A 19,797-nucleotide genomic window follows, 5' to 3' on the forward strand; every position below is an offset into this window, starting at 1 on the left:
AATGAGAAAACCTCCTGTATCTTTTTTACAAGAGTGTATTAGGAACAAAATTCTGACCTCAAGGGTTGAAGATATTGAACGGACAGTCATGGATTTCACAAAGAATTCTTTTCTGTCTCTTCCTTGCTATTGTGTTTTCATGCTTGCTGCACAACTAGTTAAACCCAGTTTACTAATGTTGTTCATGTTCTTTATTTGTTTTGTTTCTTGCTTGTGGAAACCTGATTAGAGCGTTTGAGAGTGGAGTTTAGTCAGAAGTGATTTATTTTCTGTATCTAAGCTGGATTCCAGCTGTTCGAGGTTTTTGTCTTCGAAGACTAGGTTTCAGATGGCATCCAGATTGAAAAGACAATTCTGGTTAAGATGCCTATCCTTGTCTTTCTTAAGTAGTTTAAATTCTTTGTTTTTCTAAGAATTTTTCAGAATTTTAGTTAGATTTTCATGTTAAAAATTACTCTTCTAAAATAAATTTGTTATACTGGTAGGATTATAGACTGCAAAATTTTTAAATGGTTTTAAAGAAGGATTATATGTATTTTAAAAGTTATTTATATTTTTCTAATTTTAAGTAGCCAAATGAATTTTAAGTAGCCAAATAGGATTCAGTAGGCTGTCTCTATGTAAAGTCCTGCCTACTGTGAAACAATATTTCCTTCATGCTTGTGATTCAGAAGTCACAAGCTCTATCAATGTGGAGAGACAGACTCCTGTTCATGCTTACCGTATGATTTGTCATACCCTGTATCTTTCCCTGAGTCCTTTTTTATTTTATTCACCAAAGTGTAAGCATTTTTACATCTAGTTTTGACTTACATAGCTTGTCAAACTCCTGTTTATTACTAAAATTATGTTTCATAGCCTTCTTCCTAATGTTATAAATTTTAAAAGTTCTATAAAATAACATGTTCTGGAAAGGTTTCAGCCATCATTATTTTTAGACTACAGATTTCTGTTGACTCTCTCAAAAGTTTTTTTTTATTTTTTAGAGGAACTTTCAGTTTTTCTCATTAAAATTATACCTAAGGACACATCTGTAAACATCTCAATTCTGTTTCTCTTTTGAGAACTCTGTTATAAAGTACTTTTCATGAAACTTGCTGTATCAGGTTACCTATCAGTTTTCCTTTAGAAAGGTCATTTGTGATTGCTTCCTTCTTGACTGTAATCCTTAGAAGAAAAGCCCCTTGAAAATTATACACCAGCACACACTCAAAAAAAAAAAAAAATGTCTGTAATCATAGTCTTATTGGATTCAGTTGATCCATCACCAGCTCCCTAGTGCTACCTAGTGTGGTTACATTGACTTCCTATGGATTTCTATGAGGTTTTAGAGGTTCTATTAATAATAACAATGTAAAGAAGAAAGTTCTGTCACACATTCTATTACCACCCTATTCATTTTAATCTTTAGAAAGTGACTTAACATATCCTGGTTACAGTTACCTTTGTAGTTATCTAGAGTTGCATCGTTCAGTATGGTAGCCACTGGCCACATACAGCTGTTGAGCACTTGAAATGTGGCTAGTCCAAATTTAGTTTGCCATTAAGTATAAAGTACAGCAGAGTTTGAAGTCTTAACACAGAAAAAAGTATACTATTAATAATTCTTTTTATGTTGATTATTTGTTGATATGATCATGTCTTGGATATCTTGGGTTAAGTGAAATATGCTATTGAAACTGATTTCACATATTTCTTTTTACTTTTTTAAAATGGCTGCTAGCAAATTTAAAATTACATCTGTAGCTTGCATTATGTTTCTTCTGGATAATGCTGCTCTGGCAGATACAAGATTAGAAATGATCTCTGTGGATCCTCTGCTCCCAGCATTGTGATGATTCTGGCTGATGCTCTGATTAATTCTGGGACCATTATTTTGTTCTTGATGGTTATGATATTGTGGTCTCTGGGGTGGATTTTTACAGTGTGTTCTTTTGGAATGTAGGGCTCATGGAAAATCCTTTCTGTTCATCAGGGCATGAACCAAACTACCTTTGTTTTGAAAAAAATTGTCTGTTAAACCTTTCATTATGCTTAGGTCTTGTCATTTCTTATGTTGGGCTTTTCTACCTGGTATAGCAATTATCCTGCTTTATCCTTTTATTATTAAAAACCTTAAGTTTATTAATTTTTATCTCAGTGATTCCATTTATTCTGTCCAAGGCTTTGGCCCTTATTTATTTTCATTAGGTCTCGAATGGTGCAGTAGAAAGAATATAGGCGTTAGAGTGAAATGTCTCAGATTCTAACTCTGCTTCCTCCTCTAATAGCTGATCAATTTTGGGCAAAACATTATCTTCCTAAATTTCATTCTTTTTATCTGTAAAATGGATATTGTAAGGATCAAATAAAACACCATATAAATATAATTATTACTTACCCATGTCATTCTTCTTAGGCCTTTTCTTTTCAACCTTCTTAGGCCTTTTCAATGTCAAGGGCACTATCCTTTTCTCTACTATCCTTCATTCCTTGCTGTTTATTTTTATTTCATTTTAAATCTTCTCTTTCTCTCATCCACTGATATTTTTAGGTCTATTGATCTTTAGTCTTTCTAACAGACTATGGCTGTAAAAGAAATAGAAAAAATATCTTACATAATATTGCTCACAAATTAGACATCATGACTTGGAATTTGGATGTGGATTTCAAAAACCTAAGATCATAGATATAGAAAAAAGTTCCAAACACAAACACAGGAGGAGGGGGAATACCACAAATGGTAGAAATCAAGGCCTGAGAGAAAGCAAGAAAGGAATGGACAGACATTGAATATTTGCCATGTTCCAGGCATTGCTCTTGATAGATTATTGCTTGTTACCACATTTTATGCTCAGCACAAGCTTTTTAAGGGTGAGTTTTATCCCCTCTCCATTTATCTTAAAGCAGTGTTTCCCAAAGTGTGTTACGCGTACCCCCAGGGGTACGGCAAGAATTTGGTGGGGGTACACATTGCACCGGAGTTTGGTGGGGATATGCACTGCACCCTGCTTAGCTGCACCTAATTCTACGTTCTCATGAATACGAGCGGTACTCAGTGTTACGAAAATTATAGAAGGGGTACACATATGTCAAAAGTTTGGAAACACTGTCCTAGAGGAAGAAACTGAAGGCCAGGCATATTAAGTAACTTGCTTTTAGGTTATGTAGGTCCCTCCCTCATTGTTTATCTGCATTTCCTCCAGACCATGGTTTAGTAAACACTCTTTACTTTGGACATTTGAGTTCTGTGCTAATGATGTAGTAGATAGAGTTGGTCTTAAGTGTACTAGCAAAGTAAATGAAACTTGAGTATTTTTTTAAAAGGATATCAGCTAATGAGATTGTTGAAATGTAGTTTTTACTGTTTGGGGAAACAGTTTCTAGACCAGTCTTTAGAGTGGGTAGAAGGTGTGGATGCAATAATTCCGGAAGCCTTCCCATCTCAAGCTGGAAATATCAACAGAACTTTCAGGTCTGAAGCTGTGGAACACTAAAAATGCAACCCTTCAATGTCTGACATTCTTTACCACATTCCCTGGGGCCCAGCTCTGGCTCTTCAGCCAGCTTAGCTACTCCCCTTACTGGTAGGCAGAGTTAAAATGGTACTTGTAAATTTGTGAATTATGCTGAGACTTTCAGAGCTTAATCCAGATTTATTTGAAATGTCTTCACAAGTGTGATTTTTAACAATCTTTGCCTACTTCCTAGAAGCTTTCCTCCCTGTCTACATTTGTCTGCCTATTAGCTCCCTAATGCTCTTCCCCTTACATGTCTTTCTTACATTCCATCAGTGCATTCCTGTCTTCTGACTTTCTGGCCAAACTATGTTAAATATCCTGTGCTTTAGAAGTCTTGTGGCAAGTATTTTATCATGTAGACCTGGTAGCAGGAGTGAGTGAACTCCTCAGAGGTACATACGTATTTTCAACTGCATGTCTTTATATTAAAGAAAGCTAGACAAGACATTTATAAAATACTAGAGGCCCATTACATGAAACTTGTGTACTGGGGAGGGGGTGTCCCTCAGCCCAGCCTGTACCCTCTCCAATCTGGGATCCCTCTCACAATCTGGGACTGCTGGCTCCTAACTGTTTGCCTGCCTGCCAGCCTGATTGCCCCCTAACCCCTCCTCTGTCAGCCTGATTGATGCCTAACTGCTCCCTTGCCAGCCCAGTCTCCCCCAAATGCCCTTCCTTGCCAGCCTGATCACCCCCAACTGCCCTCCCTTGCCGGCCCGGTCGCCCACAACTGTCCTTCCCTGCTGGCCATTTAGTGGCGGCCATCTTGTGATGACATGGGTGTGGCCATCTTGTGACCACCTGCAGGTGGCCATCTTGTGTGTGAGGGTGTGATGGTCAATTTGCATATTACCTCTTTATTATATAGGATGATTTGTAAGTGCACTGGTTTCTAAAGAAATCTTTTTCGCCCACTCCCCACACCGCCCCCTCCCCCCCAAGGAGTTCTAAGAGGCATCTGCTGTGTTTCTAGAGCAAAAATAACTTTTAATCTCACCTTTGTTTCTCATTTTAAGTGAATGAATATTTGAGAAGCTCTTGTCTCTATGTTCAGGCCACTATATTTTTCTATTAAAAAAAAAATATGTGAAGTGCTACCATTACATTGGGTAATTTTTTTTTTTTCAAATGAAAAAGAAGAAAGTTCTTTTCTTCTACCCTGCCTATGGTTGTCTTTTATGTTTTCACTTGACTCTCCTTCCTCTTTTAACCTCTTGAAATTTTGACCCTGATGCTTGAACTCCCTCCCTTTCTTTCTACAAAAAATAGGATGCAGAATAAGGCATGGCCTGAAGTCATAAGTAATTTCTGCATTTAAATGCCAGCAATCCTGACAGGCTCCTTGAGGCAAGGCCCTTGGCTGTTGGGTGACCACATGGCTACTGGGCTCACTCTAAGAATATTCAGTTGTAACACACTGTTGCCAAAAAGAAAATAGAACAAAACATCACTCTGGGTATTAAGTATTTGTCTTGCAGGAAACTGAATAGCTAGAATATAGCCTACACATACACACTTGTAAGAATTTTTCACCACGTTGGAGTCTCAGAGTGAGAAAAGCCAATCTAGTCTAGATTTTAAAGTTTTCCTCCCACTTTTCCCTGCTGCCAATCTCTACAGGGACCCCTAATCATGTAGCACTGAAAAATATTAGCTTTTGCATTTCTAAATAATAATATGTTTTTGATTCAGCATCATTTAATTTACATATGCAAAGGAAATATGAAATTAGTAGCTAGGGTGGCATGCAAGAAAGGAATTAAAATATAATTAGGACTACTTAGATTGCACCCCTGCATTAGTTTTGCCCATCTTTAAAAAAGAACATCAGACTTCAGTCTATAGACCCCAGGGAATCCTGAGAAGTCCACTGCTGCCACCACTGGCCATCACATCCCCAGAGGAACCACAGCTACCACAGCCAGCTCCAGTCACCATCACTGCAAACTGAGCATCAGGCCAGGACCCTGAGCCTCTCACTGCCCCAACCAGTGCTGCTAACACCAAGCCTGGCACTGAGGGAGAGGCCATAGGGGACAGGAAAGTCATTCCAAGAAAGGTTTTGGAAACACTAAAATTGCTCAGTGTAAGAAATGGTAATGGTTTCAACAACAGGAATGACACCAAGGAAGATGTATTTGCACAGCAGACTTCCATAAAGAAGAATAACCCTAGGAAGTACCTTCCTATATAGGAGATGGAGAGACTGTGGATTTTGATGTTGTTGAAGGAGAAAAGGGGATGGAGGCAGCAAATGTTGAGGGCCCTCGTGGAGTTCCAGTGTAGCAGTATAAATGCAGGAGCACAAGGTAGACCAGTGAGACAGATGTGTATTGGGGTATGGACTACGATTCCACAGGGATCCTCCTCACCAAAGAGTCTGGAGAGGATAGCAATGAAGAAGAAAAGGAAAATCAGGGAGATCAGACCCAAGGTCAGCAGCCACCTCAGTGTTGGTGCAATAATGCTGCAACTTCAGTTACTGATGCCGTGCCCAGAAAACTCTGAACCACAAGATGGCAAAGCGACAGAAGCAGCTGATCCACCAGCTGAGAATTTGTCAGTTCTCAAGCCTGAGCAGGGCCAGGTTGAGTAAATGCCAGCTTACCATCTCTTAACTGTCATCCCAGTTTAGTCATCCAACAAGAAAAAATGAATATGAAATCACAGCAGTAAGAAATGAACAAGAGATTGGAGTGGAAGACATTAATTGCCTTATTTTTGCTCATTGACCAGATAATTGGAACTATGTGCATTATCTGTGCAGCATGGGGGTTTTTATTATTTTTATCTCAGGGTATATTTTTGGTAATGACAAATGTGTTTTAGAAAAAAGCCTGGTTTTTCTCAGTACATTTGTAAAGATTTTTAAATTGTTTCATATCTCTTCCAATTGGAAATATAATTACTGTAGAATATAGTGTTCTGAGTTATCGCACAGATAAAAATTTCTGAGTGACTCGTGCTGGGCACTGATGTACTAGTTGCCACTTATTGACAATAGCACTGTGTATTTTATAGAAAGTACTTTGTATAATGTGCTGCACTTTTCACATATACGTGTTCTCCACTGGATTGTAAACTCCTGGAGAACATGCTCAATGACTAGCCTCAGCACTTGGCAGCCTTCCTGGTATATGGGCGGCTCCTAGTAAATATTTGTGAAGTATCTACCTGTGTTAATGAGTGAATTAATGATGAATGAATGTGAATATTGACCCAATCTACAAACTTCATAGTCTCAACTTGTTTACTCAATTACAATTCCTACTATACTGACAAACACGCATATATCAACATCCCCCGTATCCTGTCTTTAGGACTTGATAGTTTTATATTTAGAGTCATTGTTCTATTTTATCTGGGGAATTTAAAAACTTATCCTAATTAAGAAGAAAAAACTTCTATTTAGACCCCAGTTTATACATAGTTATGTCTAAGGGTAAGTTCATACTAAATTGTCAGTGTAAAATTCAATAAAAATTTAAATTAGGGATGATCACTGGGAGTTGTTAGTAAGTATTGGAATAGCTGATTAAAAAATAAATTTCCTTAGAAAGTAAATAAGAATAAACCCCTAAAATTGCTGTTAAAAATGAGTCAAAGAACATGGCACCCAATTGGAAATATAATTACTATAGAATACAATGTTTTGAATTACTATACAGATACAAATTTCTCAATGAGTGACTCATGTGCTTTGCATTGACGTAGGCACTTGGGATATGTAATCGAACAATGCAAAATTTATGAATGCTTTAGTAATTAAAAAAACTCAGAATACACAGGTGTTTATGCATACATGTAAAAAAATGTTAATAACATGCTGTAGGAGAAGCCTATTTCTGAAACCAGTTGCAAAGATTTTTAAGATTATCACACTTAAAATGAAATACTGAAGTTATTATAGAAAAGATTAAATGATGTTAGGATTTGAGAGGAAAAGGGGCTTTGTACTTTGACTTTCCTTAAATTTAATAAACAATTAAATATGATACAATTGTTCTTCAACAATAATATGGTTGGCCTGAGTGTAGACTTGTTATTGTTCACCAAAATTTGCTTTTCTTCCCTGGGGAAGCATTATACTTCCCTGCCCTATTGACATCATGCCTGGCCTTGGATTTGCTTTGGCTAATTAAATATGAGTATATGAGTGGAAATGATGTATGTTTACTTTTGAGCTGGAGCTTTGAGTCAAAACCTAGTGTCCTATAGTCTCCTTTCTCTCTCTCTCTCTCTCTCTCTCTCTCTCTCTCTCTCTCTCTCTCTAACAGTCAATCAAACTGAATAGATGCTTCTTCATAATCCTTAGGTCCAAAGTAAAAATGACATGTAGTTGAACCATAGCCAACCCTTGTTTGACATGTAGCATGAGCAAGAAATAAAGTTTTGTTGTTGAAATCATTGAAATTTTACCACTGCATCATAACCTAGCCCAGTTGTTCTCAAATGAGAGTGGACATAGGAATCATGTGGAGATTTTATGGCATGTTGGACTCCACTCTTAGAGTTTTTGAATATAGTAGGTCTGGGTGGAGATCAAGAATTCATATTTTTGACAAATTACCATCTGATGTTGATGTTGTTCCAGGGGCTACACTTTGAGACTTCTGGTCTAGCCTGTCCTAATTGATACAGCCCGTTAATAGGACTACTTAGATTGCACCCATGCATTAGTTTTGCCCATCTTTAAAAAAATAGCCACAGCCTGGATATCTTAATTACTCAGTCAATGCCATGACAACAAAATGCAGAATGTTCTCAGCCTCATTATTAAAGAAGTAAACGCCATATCATTTGCTCCTTTGATCCTCAGACATGGACACACAAAATGTCATAAGAAACCCAAATTTAGTAGGGTGGACTAGATAACTATGGATATTACTATGATATTAGCCAGAGTCAATTAAAAGCCTCTCCTTCCCCCCTACAAAGAACAAAGTCTCAGAAAGAGACAGTCACATCTAATTGTGAGAGAAATTGCCATTCCTGATGACTTGGCAGGAATTCTCTTGGAAAAGAAGGGTAGGTGAAGGCCCTTGCATATGGAAGGACCAGGATGAGCAAGGATAAGGTGAGGAGACATAATATGTCTGAAAGTAATGAGAGTCAGAGAGACAGATAAGGGAAAGATGACCTCATGAATTTCTTTCAGAAGTTACATTTTTTTTAAAACTGTATCTTTTAAAAATATATTTTTTATTGATTTCAGAGAGGAAGGAAGAGGGAAAAGAGAGATAGAAACATCAATGATGAGAGAGAATCACCAATCAGCTGCCTCCAGCACGACCCTCACTGGGAATTGAGCCTGCAACCCAAGCATGTGTGCTTAACCAGAATTGAACCCAGGACCCCCCAGCCCTCAGGCTGACGCCCTATCCACCAAGCCAAACCCACTAGGGCCAGAAGTTAAATTTCTTGCTTGTTGTATAATATGAAACACAGTGAAGCTTCAGTTCAGTACTGTTTTGTGTGTGTGTGTGTGTGTGTGTGTGTGTTCATGTTTGGAATTGAGGTGCTTTTAAATTGTAAGTTCCTAAAGGTGGCAAATTAATATCAAGGGTAGGCCTTCTGATTGTCCAGGAAATTCTGTAGGGACTAATGTGAAAAATAGCCCTTGTGAGGGGGAGGGAAACCTGCACGATTTCTGACCAGAGCACACTTTCAGGCACATCACGTTTAGATAGGAACATGGGTGGACGTGAGAAATTGGAGCCTTTAACACTGTCCATATCTTTAGGTCCTTGGTAAAGTCTGTGTGTGTAATGTCAGTTGGAAGAGCATAGCTCTCTCTCTTCATTCAGGTGAAATGTGATTTCTATTCTACTACCCAGAATCCCCTACTTCTCTGTAGTATTTTCTCTCCACAGTGAGCCCTCACTGTGGGCACTTAGACTATTGAAATGTAAAATGATTTTACTGTTGTGTAAGGATGTCTGAAACCAAACTCTGTTTTCTGGCAGATCACTTGATTTCCTTTGGCCTTGGTTTCTTAATCTGTAAAATATAAATATCAGGTTACCTGAGTTCCAATATTCCATTTTTCTAATACCATTTACAGGCCAGCAAGGTTGCAATGTGTGTTAACTTGCCCAATTTCTGTTATACATAACACGAATTAAGTAATCATCTTTGTGATGAATAAAGTAAGCTGAAGTTTTTGAAATGGGTGCTTTTCTTGTAGAGTTCGGTTACTCAGTAGTCCTCAGTTAATTAAAAAATAGTTTTCCAAAAGATGTTTTTGCTTCATTACATGTAGATTCTTATTTTATTTATTTTAGATTTGAACTTTGATATAAAATAAGCATCTATTTACGAGAAAGTGTCTCCTGATTTTAGAGTTTCAAATAGCTGCCATTTTATTCGCTAAGAAAGCCAGATGCCATCTTATTATTATTTATGAGCACAAGGAGGCCACATTTTTTTAAATTGACAACCCAGTCTCTATATATATTGTATAAATTATAAGTGGGTTGACAATTATATTAATGCATGAGCTGTTCTAGGTTTTGTGACAGGGACAAGGACTTTAGTAAATGTGACAAACATCAAGGAATTCAACTACTTCTATTCATAAGAATTGGCTTAATAAAGCGTATATGTCATGTCATAAACAATATGTCAAACCCAGGAAAACCAGTAGTGAAATGACAAAAGGTACACTGTTAAAAAGAAAAATTGCTGCCGAGACCAATTTGGCTCAGTGGATAGAGCATCGGCCTGCAGACTGAAAGGTCCCAGGTTCGATTCCGGTCAAGGGCATGTACCTTGCTTGTGGACACATCCCCAGTAGGGGGTGTGCAAGAGGAAGCTTATCGATGATTCTCTCTCATCGATGTTTCTGACTTTCTATCCCTCTCTCTTCCTCTGTGTGAAAAATCAAAGTATATTTTTAAAAATTGGTGATAAAATGTTAGGTTAAAATATTAGATTTAAAAATTTTAGCAGTTGGACTTCAGATCCAGAAAGTGTATGCCTATGAGGAATATTTGGGAAGTCTTTGTATAATATGTTCTGCTTCACACTCACTACTGCATTCCAAAAGGGTGCTTCTGGGTTGCCACAGTGTCTTCCCTGCTGGTATAAACCACTGCTTAAAACCATAGTTTAAAAGAAACAACATGGCCGAAACAAGTTTGGCTCAATGGATAGAGCGTTGGCTTGAGGACTGAAGGGTCCCGGGTTCGATTCCGGTCAAGGGCATGTACCTTGGTTGCGGGCACATCCCTGGTAGTGGGTGTGCAAGAGGCAGTTGATCAATGATTCTCTCATCGATGTTTCTAACTCTCTATCTCTCTCCCTTCCTCTCTGTACAAAATCAATAAAACATATTAAAAAAAAAAAAGAAACAACATGGCAATTCATATAAATAGACTTTAAAATAAGATTCTTCTAACTCAGAATAAAAATACGACCTCTATCAAATTACACAGAAATCTTATGGAAGCTTCAGTCAGATAGAGAAGCCAAACCAACCATTTACCTTCACTGCTGGTGTCTGAGTGCCTGACTGGTGTCACCTACACAGAAGGGGAGGTGTGAGCAGGCCCAACTCTGCAGTGTGGGGATAGACACAAGCCCTTCTGTTTCCCTGGGGTTTTGCTTCTGCAGACATAGAATTGAGGGGTTGGGCTAGTGGCCTGTAGGAGCCCTTCTAAATAAAGGCACCTAAGTCGTCCTGAGATCCCACCTGGAGCAGACGTTTAGGTGAAGAAAGAAATGGATAAAAAATGGTAGGGTGGGCAAAATATTTCCTACCTTTCTGTGCCATCCTCAAAGCTGGTGGACAACACAGTTCAAGGAAACATTTGATACTTTCATCTAATGGCTGATGTTGCTAAAGAGTGAGCAAATGAGGCATCTGCCATGAAATTTTGGATAAGACTATAGAAAGGCCGTGGCAGGCTTGTGTAGAAAAACAGTGCAGAGCTATGTCAACTTAGAAGTCAGGACTTCGGCCTCTGAATTTTAAGAACCATTAGTCTGGTCTGGAGATGCACAAATCTATAGTGTGCAGACCTTGTAAGTAGGTGTTTCCACAAATCCTCCTCCGAAGCAGGCACCTTCCATGAAACTGGTTCTAACAGAAAGGATGCAAGAGAGTTAAGTGCAGGGTAGGCCTTTTTTTTTTTTTTTTTCCTTTACAGAACAAAAAATCACCCCAAAAGAGTGATGGCTTCTCACATTCTGTCCCCTAAAAAGATTACAGATATCACTTCTGAAATCTAATACTTCATTTTCAAAATGCATTGCTTGCTGTCTCTTTAGGCAGCCATGCATTATAAACCTTAAGCACATGACAGTCACATGATTTCTCCAGTAAGCCCAAGGCTTCCATAGCTGTCCTGGACCTCACAGCCAGAGCAGTCCTGACGAGTCAAACATTAAAGCTTTCTCCACAGCCACACGCTCCTTTGATGTTTGGGTTATTGAACACAAATGCACTGAGTAATTTGTCTTCGACATAGTCCATTTCTGTTCCTACAGTGTTGGCTGTGCTTCCTTTCCCATGAGCCCTCTGACTCCACCTTGAACAACTTCAGAATCTTCTCTGTCTTCGTGTATTCTAATCTAGAGCATAAGAAAGGCCATTACAATCCCTGGTTCAACACCAACTTTCACACCTACGTGTTCAGACTTATCTAAGAAGTGTTTTATCTTGTTTCCTGCTGACGGTGTCAGGGTGAAGGCGGCCCTGGTGGGCTGCAGCTTCCTCTTGCTCACAGCCTGGACAGTGGCCCTGATTAAAGAAGTGACATCTTCGGGGTCCAGGCACACGGGTGGGAGCCCCACCGCCGCAGCCTTTCCCAGTAGACACGTGCCACATTGGCACCGCCATATTATTTTAATGACATAGATACCAACATGCATTTGAAAACAAATTTATGTTGATTCAGAGATTCTTTATAATTGAAAACATTTGTTTTTACCCTTTTTGCCACCATTATAGAAGGGGGAAAAGTGAACATACTTGCCAGTCTTGAGGACTTAAAAAATAGATTAGTTCAGTATTATGGTTATAATTTTGTTTAGGGTAAATAATTGTTGCCCATAGCAGTCCCATCTTAAAAACTTGCTAAGCTTTTTCTTAGATTTACATAAAACACCATTTCGATCTTAAATTTAGTTTTTGCCTATGGTTAATTTGTCAATTCTAAACACATGACATTTCCAGTTTGACTGGTATTGCTATTCCTTCATTTTGAGACGGAATTTCATCCTAATTAACATTTCTCTTAGACACAGTCAGAAAGTTCTTTAGCAATTTAAGACAGCTTAGACTGTGACTTTCCTTAGTTTGGATTTTAAAGCAAACTAGTTCGAATCTCTCCAAGTTTAAGGAGAAATCTGATTCTATTGGAGTTGTTACTGTAAGTTTGAATCCAAATGTTTCCAATTTCAGTTTAGGCCACACCAGGAAAAAGTACACAGTATTCATCTGGGGACTTCACAATCACACTTGATTACCCATAACTGCTGCCTGCTTCAGCAGCTTTCCTGAGGTTCTTGAGAACAAGCAGTGTTCCATTCTGTAGGAAATAAATGTACTGTGAAATATTTACCAGAATCAAAAGTAATATCTTTACTACACTGGGAGAATTCACTATTTAAAGAATCCAATTGGAAATTATTTTGTAGATTTATAATGTGTTCATGAAACTATCAAAATCATCTTCCCCAAATTTATTAATTTGCTGCTATTCCAACTTCAGATTTTTATATGTGCGTTTTCTTAAAATAAGAACATAACATTAGTTATCTTGTTTTCTCTTATTAAGTGCCATGTGTGGGCTGAAACTGAAATCTCTCAGTCTGTTTTGTTTTCAAACAATAGTAGACATAAGAGGAAAACCTATTGTGTGTGTGTAAGCAATGTAATTTATTTTAGTCACACATTACAGATTCTGGTAGTAAATCCAACTGACTGAGTTAATCTGTTGGAATATACATATGTGATTAGGAAACTGAAGATTTAAAAAAATGGAGGGATCTCTTACCCTTTGGAACAGCGTGGGTAGACCTGGAGAGTATTATGCTAAGTGAAAGAGGCCAGTCTGAGAAAGACAAATATTACATGATCAAACTTATTTGAGGAATTAATGAACAAATGAACTGACCAACAAAATAAGATTCAAACCATGGAGGCATGGAACAGACTGGCATACCTCAATGTGAGGTTGGGAGAATGAGAAGAGATAAATCAAAGAACTTATATACTCGCATGCATAGCCCATGGACATGGGCAACAGGGTAGTGAACACCTGGGGCAGTGGGTAGGAGCTGAGAAGAGGAGGATTAGGGGTTGATGGAGATATTTATAATACTATCAAGAATAAAAAATATATTGAAATAATAATTAATGAAATTAATTCCATGTCAATCTCCTTTTTTATATTCTCATTAGTAGGTGTCAATAAAAATCTGTATTTGATCAAATTTTAATTAATTATAACAGATTTAAGGTGAACTTCAATATTTGAAAATGGATAAGGAAAATTAATTTTAAAAAAGTGGATTTATTCTTTTTAGTGGGTTTTTAAAAACAATAAGAAAATTTAACTTAAAAAGAAACTACATAAAATTGCATGAGTTTTTCTTTAAAATGCAAACAACTGTGGGTAACAATTTAAGGCATTTAAATATATTTTGTTTTGTTTTTTAATTTTCAAATTAAACTTTTCAGTTGTGTTATTCCAAATGTATTTGTTTTTAGTACCAATGGTAATAAGATTATTAGAGTCAACTTTTGAAGATCCAACTATTGTCTGTAACTATAATTTATCATGAAGTTATGTCATTTTTATCAAATCCCCAATATATTTGAATTAAAAAAAAAGTCTTGTCCTGGCCAGTTTGGCTCAGTGGATAGAGCGTCAGCCTGTGGACTAAAGGGTCCCAGGTTCGATTCCAGTCAAGGACATGTACCTTGGTTGTGGACACATCTCTAGTGGGGGGTGCGCAGGAGGCAGCTGATTGATGTTTCTCATCGATGTTTCTAGCTCTCTGTCCTTCTCCCTTCATCTCTGTAAAAAAATCAATAAAAACATATTTTTAAAAATGTCTTTATTGAACTCAAAGAGAAGAAGGGAGAGGGATAGCGAGATAGACACATGGATTGGCTGCCTTCTGCACACACCCTACTGCCCTCTGAGTCTGTAACCAAGACATGTGTGCCCTGACAGGAAATAGAACTGGTGACCTCCTGGTGTATGGGATGATGCTCAACCAACTGTGCTACTCCAGCCTGGCTATACTTGACATTCTTTTAATTCTGTTAAATAAAAGAATAACTTTTACTTTTAATACTTAGAGTGACTGTGAATTATGGCATCAATATATTAAAATATTTTAAGAATTATCACATTTGCATGACTTTTAAATTCAAATTGTCTTTTTTTGTGCCAATCTCTTAGCATATTTAATTGTAATTTTGTATATGTTACTTTTTGCAAATCATTTAGGGAGATAGATAATGTAAAATGCTGGACTAAGGAAATTTGAAGCTGAATTAAAGTGCAAATACAGTAAGTCAGTCCCTAGGAAGAGCCACCGATAAAAGAATTGTATGTTAGAACTTTCAGTCAAAATTATTTTCACTTATTAAGCAAACATACACATAGTTTTACAGACTCCCTTTTTCATGGTCAGATATGGTATATAACTTATCTTTGCATTTCTGAAGTCATCAGCAACACAGCATCATCTGTATGTTAGATGCTCAATAAATGATTAGGTGAAGAAAGATAGATGATGTAATATTTAACCAATATTTGAGTTTCCTTCTAACCAATTCAGTGAGTAAAAAGGGACAAAAGAACTCTGAAATTGATATTTAATGAATTTTTTTATCATTGTAATGACTTAATTACCCATGTTTATTGGGATCATGGTTTCAGAAAATTCTAGTCTAAACCATTTATTTTAGTTAGCAATTTTTTGCCTTCTAGCGTAACTTTTACATGAGCATTAATTAGTAAAATTGACTAATTTGAGTTTTACATCTCTGCCATTGTGTTGATGAAATGGAGATGATACCTTTTATACTATTTAATCTGTTCTTAAATGTTTAGGTATTAATGTTTTGAATTAAACTACACAAATAATATATTAATGGTACCTGTAAAAAAATTCAAAATGAGCCAAAACCGGTTTGGCTTAATGGATAGAGCGTCGGCTTGGGGACTGAAAAGTCCCAGGTTCGATTCCTGTCAAGGGCATGCACCTTGGTTGCGGGCATATCCCCAGTAGGGGGTGTGCAAGAGGCAGCTGATTGATGACTCTCTCTCATCGATGTTTCTAACTCTCTATCTCTCTCCTTTCCTCTCTGTACAAAATCAATAAAATATATTTTAAAAAAAATTCAAAATGATATATAAGTATCGAATAGTCCACTGAAAACGATTTGAGTTATATCCTTGTGAAAATTTCTATAACTGTATGCTTTCATTCAGATGTAGAATATAAAACAAGAAACAAACTTTTAGAGACACAGAATGGTGGCTACCATAGGGGAAGGGAATAGTGAAGCGGGAAGTGTGAATTGGGTAAAGGATGTCAAACATATGGTAATGGAAGGAAACTAGACTTTTGATGTTAAGTATACAGCAGAGTATACAGATATCAGGTTATAATGTTGAACATGAAATTTATATAATATTATTAACCAATGTTACCTAACTTAAAAAAGAAAATCAGTATTCTAAAAAGGCTCGTTTTGGTGTGTCAAGTTCTGCTCCCCTTTAGAATAGGAATCACTCATCATTTAAAGTTTAATATTACCATATTTACTTGGGAGAACTTAATGCAATTTAACTAATATTAGAAACATTTTGAATACCTAAAGATGTATTTTTAAAGGAAAACATAAAACAAAATGTTTGATGGAAAAATCACATCAAAAGGCTAAACATTGTTCCAAAAATGTTTTACTAGCGACATCTACTGGTACAATGCTGTTGTAAAGCTAATAGTACCTCCTGGAAGAAATTTCATGGAAATTAAGCAAGATAAAAAAATCTTTTGGTGAAACTGTTTTTTACTATCATTTACAATACCTCTCACTGAAAAATTATTGTGTCTTTTTAGGTTCCCCCCCACTGGCATTTCACCGAGAATATTATTTTTAATAACAATAAAATTAAATTTTATACTTTCTTGTATATAGTCTTAAATTCTAACTTGATTAGTTGTGTATCAACTAAGTTGTTTGATGTAATGCCTCAAATTCTTTTTCCTCCTTTTCTTCCCTGGCTTTGTTTTTATGTCATACATAGCAGAGGACTGTGCAACTGTAGAGAGATTCAGTAACTATGGATTTAATCATACTACTTATTTGTCACTTGCGTAGACTGACTTTGGTAGAAAGGTCTATGTTCATGAACTAATTGGATTATCTTTATTTAAACTCAAAAAATTAGTGAATCTATTAAGAGGAGAAATTCATTATTTTTCATAGAAGATATTTTCTGCACTGGAAATTATGGAGGAATAAAATATACTCGGTCTTTGGAGTTTTTTTTATTGTATCAAGTCCCATGGATGTAAGCATTACTTATATATGAATCAGATTTCATTCATTTTTGAATCCAGACCTGTATAGTCAGCTCCTTGCTTCCTTAACATTTCCATTTATAGCTAATATGCACCTCAAACTTAACATGTCTAAAACAAAATTTTGATTTTCTCATGAAACCTGTTTTCCCCCCAGTCTTTCTCACTCCAGTAAATGGACACTTTTTATCTTTCCATTGCTCAAACTGAAAATATCTCAATAATTTATAAATTTCCTCTTTTGTTCATAACCCATGTTGAAACCGTCAAGAAATTTTTTACCAACTTTACTTTTGAAAATCATCCAGAATCTTAATCACTTCTCTCCACCTCTACCACTGTGATCCTGACAAGCCACACTTTTCCCCCCTGGAAATTAGCCTCCTTGCTTCTAACAGCGCCCTCCTGTCTCCTATTTGCCAACCAGCAGCCAAATGTTATCTTCTAATTTTAAGACACATATTGTCACTCCTCTGTGAGAACCCTCCAAAGTTCTTAACGTGCCTCGAGGGCTTTATAAGAATTGTAGACCACTCTCTCCCCCGATAGCTATTACTGTGACCTCATTTCCCACCACTGCTTCCCTCTCCTCTTCTGCTCCAGCTGCAGTAGCCTTGTCTGCTTGCCTGCCACGCAGACCCCTCATCAAGGGCTATGTATTGTACTTGCTCTTCCTTCAAACTGAAGTGCTCTTCCCTCAATTCAGTAAGGTTTCTGATCAGAGTACCAAATTCCACCTTCTCACAGAGGCCCTTTCTGACCACACTATGTACAAAGATAAGGCCTGACTCCATCCCTGTTTCCCTTCTTACTCTGTTTTTTTTTCTGCCAGAGCAGTGATCATCACATGACATATTTACTTTTTCAATGTTATCTCTCCCCAACCTAGAATGTCAGCCTTTTGAAAGCAGGAATTCTATTGTTCACTGTTACATCCTTAGAACCAAAACCAGTGCTTACACATAGTGGGCACTCTGTCGATATTTGTTGAATAAATCAGTGAGCCTCTATACAGGAATGGAGATTGTGATTTAATTTACATTATAATAATCAAACCTATGAAATAGTGACGAACCTTCTAATGAGGTCTGCTTTGTAGAAATCTTCATGTTGATATCATACTTTTTACATTTAATACAGAGTATAATAGTGTTTCACAGTTAGGTTAAGGCTCCAACAATACCCGGTGTCAAAATGCAGGGCAGTATTACTATTTTAAAGATTCTTTTTATGGGAATAATTGCTTTTTTGTTCTTTTGACATCGGCATCTGACCCTCAATTACATTAGCAGACCTTACACACATGAATGGAAAGAAGAATAGCCCCTTGGGAATCCAGGCTAAGACTTTATCAATATGAAGTGCTTCCCACAGGGTTCAGCTGAAAGAACCCAACTTCCATCATAATGAAATTGCAAATTCATTTGTATATGCCCTTTTATATTTGAAAGATACTTTTTGATGTTTGGTCTGCAATTAGATTTATTGTTGAAGGTCACAATATGCCGTCCTGACTAGACCAAGTTGTCAGAACCCTTTATCTATTCAGCACTGCACAAAGACAAATGGCTTTCTTTTAACAATAACACACTAAAGCTGCAATTTGTTCCCAGTTGTATATAATCTTTTACTCAATCTGCTGCTTTCTGTTTTCCAGTCAGTAGACCTCTAGCCTACCCCCTCGCCACCACACCTATCTAGAAATTCCTCAATTAAGGGTTTAAAATTACTGAGAAACACTTTCTTTTTCAGATGGAAAAAGATAAGTTTAAGATTTTTAATGCTACAGTATTCCCATGCACTATTATTAGCTTAACATATAAATTCTTTTGCCTTTACCTTCATTCCATAGATAATTATGCAGTGTGTTAGCTAAATTCTGTGGTTGCATTTCTCACTGTTAACATGACCACAGAGTAAATCATGTTGCTTAATTGAAATGAGTTCTCAAGTGTTTTAAAACATCTCTGTGCACACGGAATGAATTTTGTCTGAGATTTTATCTGCCCCTCAATAAAATATTTATCTAAAATTTAAGATGGATTTCTTATCTTTTTGTACGTTTTCTTTGTGACTTGTTATATAAAAGATATACAGAGAGAATTGTCCAATTAGACTTGAGGTTGTATTTTTTGTTCAAGAATAGCTAGGGTCATATTGATATACATTACAACATTATTATATCACCAATCTTTATAGTTCCTCCAAGGGATTTTGATATTAGATACCCAAAGATTCCTTAGTAACTTGATCATAACTATAAAGCAAAATAATGTCCTCATTTAAAAATTTTGTTGAAATAGTTTTTGCAGATCTGACCGTCTTTTTTTTTTTCTTTTTTTCTTCTTCTTCTTAATTGTCATGTGGTTTGAGTCTCTCTTAATTCAATGGAATTCATTTTTTCAGGAGGAGGTATGACTTTTAAGTTAGATGAATATTTTTTCCTCCAGAATTCTGACTATTTATTTTGTAACATCTGAGAAGTTGCTACATTTCGGGGGCCCTCTGCACAGCTATAGAATAGAGAAACAACTATTCATACAGTTGTGATATAATGATATGAGACAACACATATAAAGGCCCAAAACAATGCTCAGCAATAGGAAGTACTCATTAAATATTATTTGGAATCCTCGCTCTGTGCTTTCCCCACACCCCTACCCTGTTCCCCATGCTCTGTGATATGAGTGGGCTTATTCAGAAGTTAAAACTATTGAACTAAACTTGAAGCTTTTTTTATGTG

At 36.7% G+C, this 19,797-nt stretch overlaps 1 protein-coding gene and 1 pseudogene across 2 annotated transcripts in view; one reads left to right on the forward strand and one right to left on the reverse strand.

Annotated features, from left to right (window-relative positions):
• The window catches only part of TMEM135 (transmembrane protein 135), a 192,861-nt gene that overhangs the window by 144,184 nt on the left and 28,880 nt on the right, over positions 1–19,797 (forward strand). The window lies entirely within an intron of this gene.
• Positions 11,881–12,374, reverse strand: LOC118713013 (annotated as a pseudogene).

This window comes from Pipistrellus kuhlii, unplaced genomic scaffold (genome assembly GCF_014108245.1).
Source record: "Pipistrellus kuhlii isolate mPipKuh1 unplaced genomic scaffold, mPipKuh1.p scaffold_m20_p_9, whole genome shotgun sequence".
NCBI classification, from domain to species: domain Eukaryota; kingdom Metazoa; phylum Chordata; class Mammalia; order Chiroptera; family Vespertilionidae; genus Pipistrellus; species Pipistrellus kuhlii.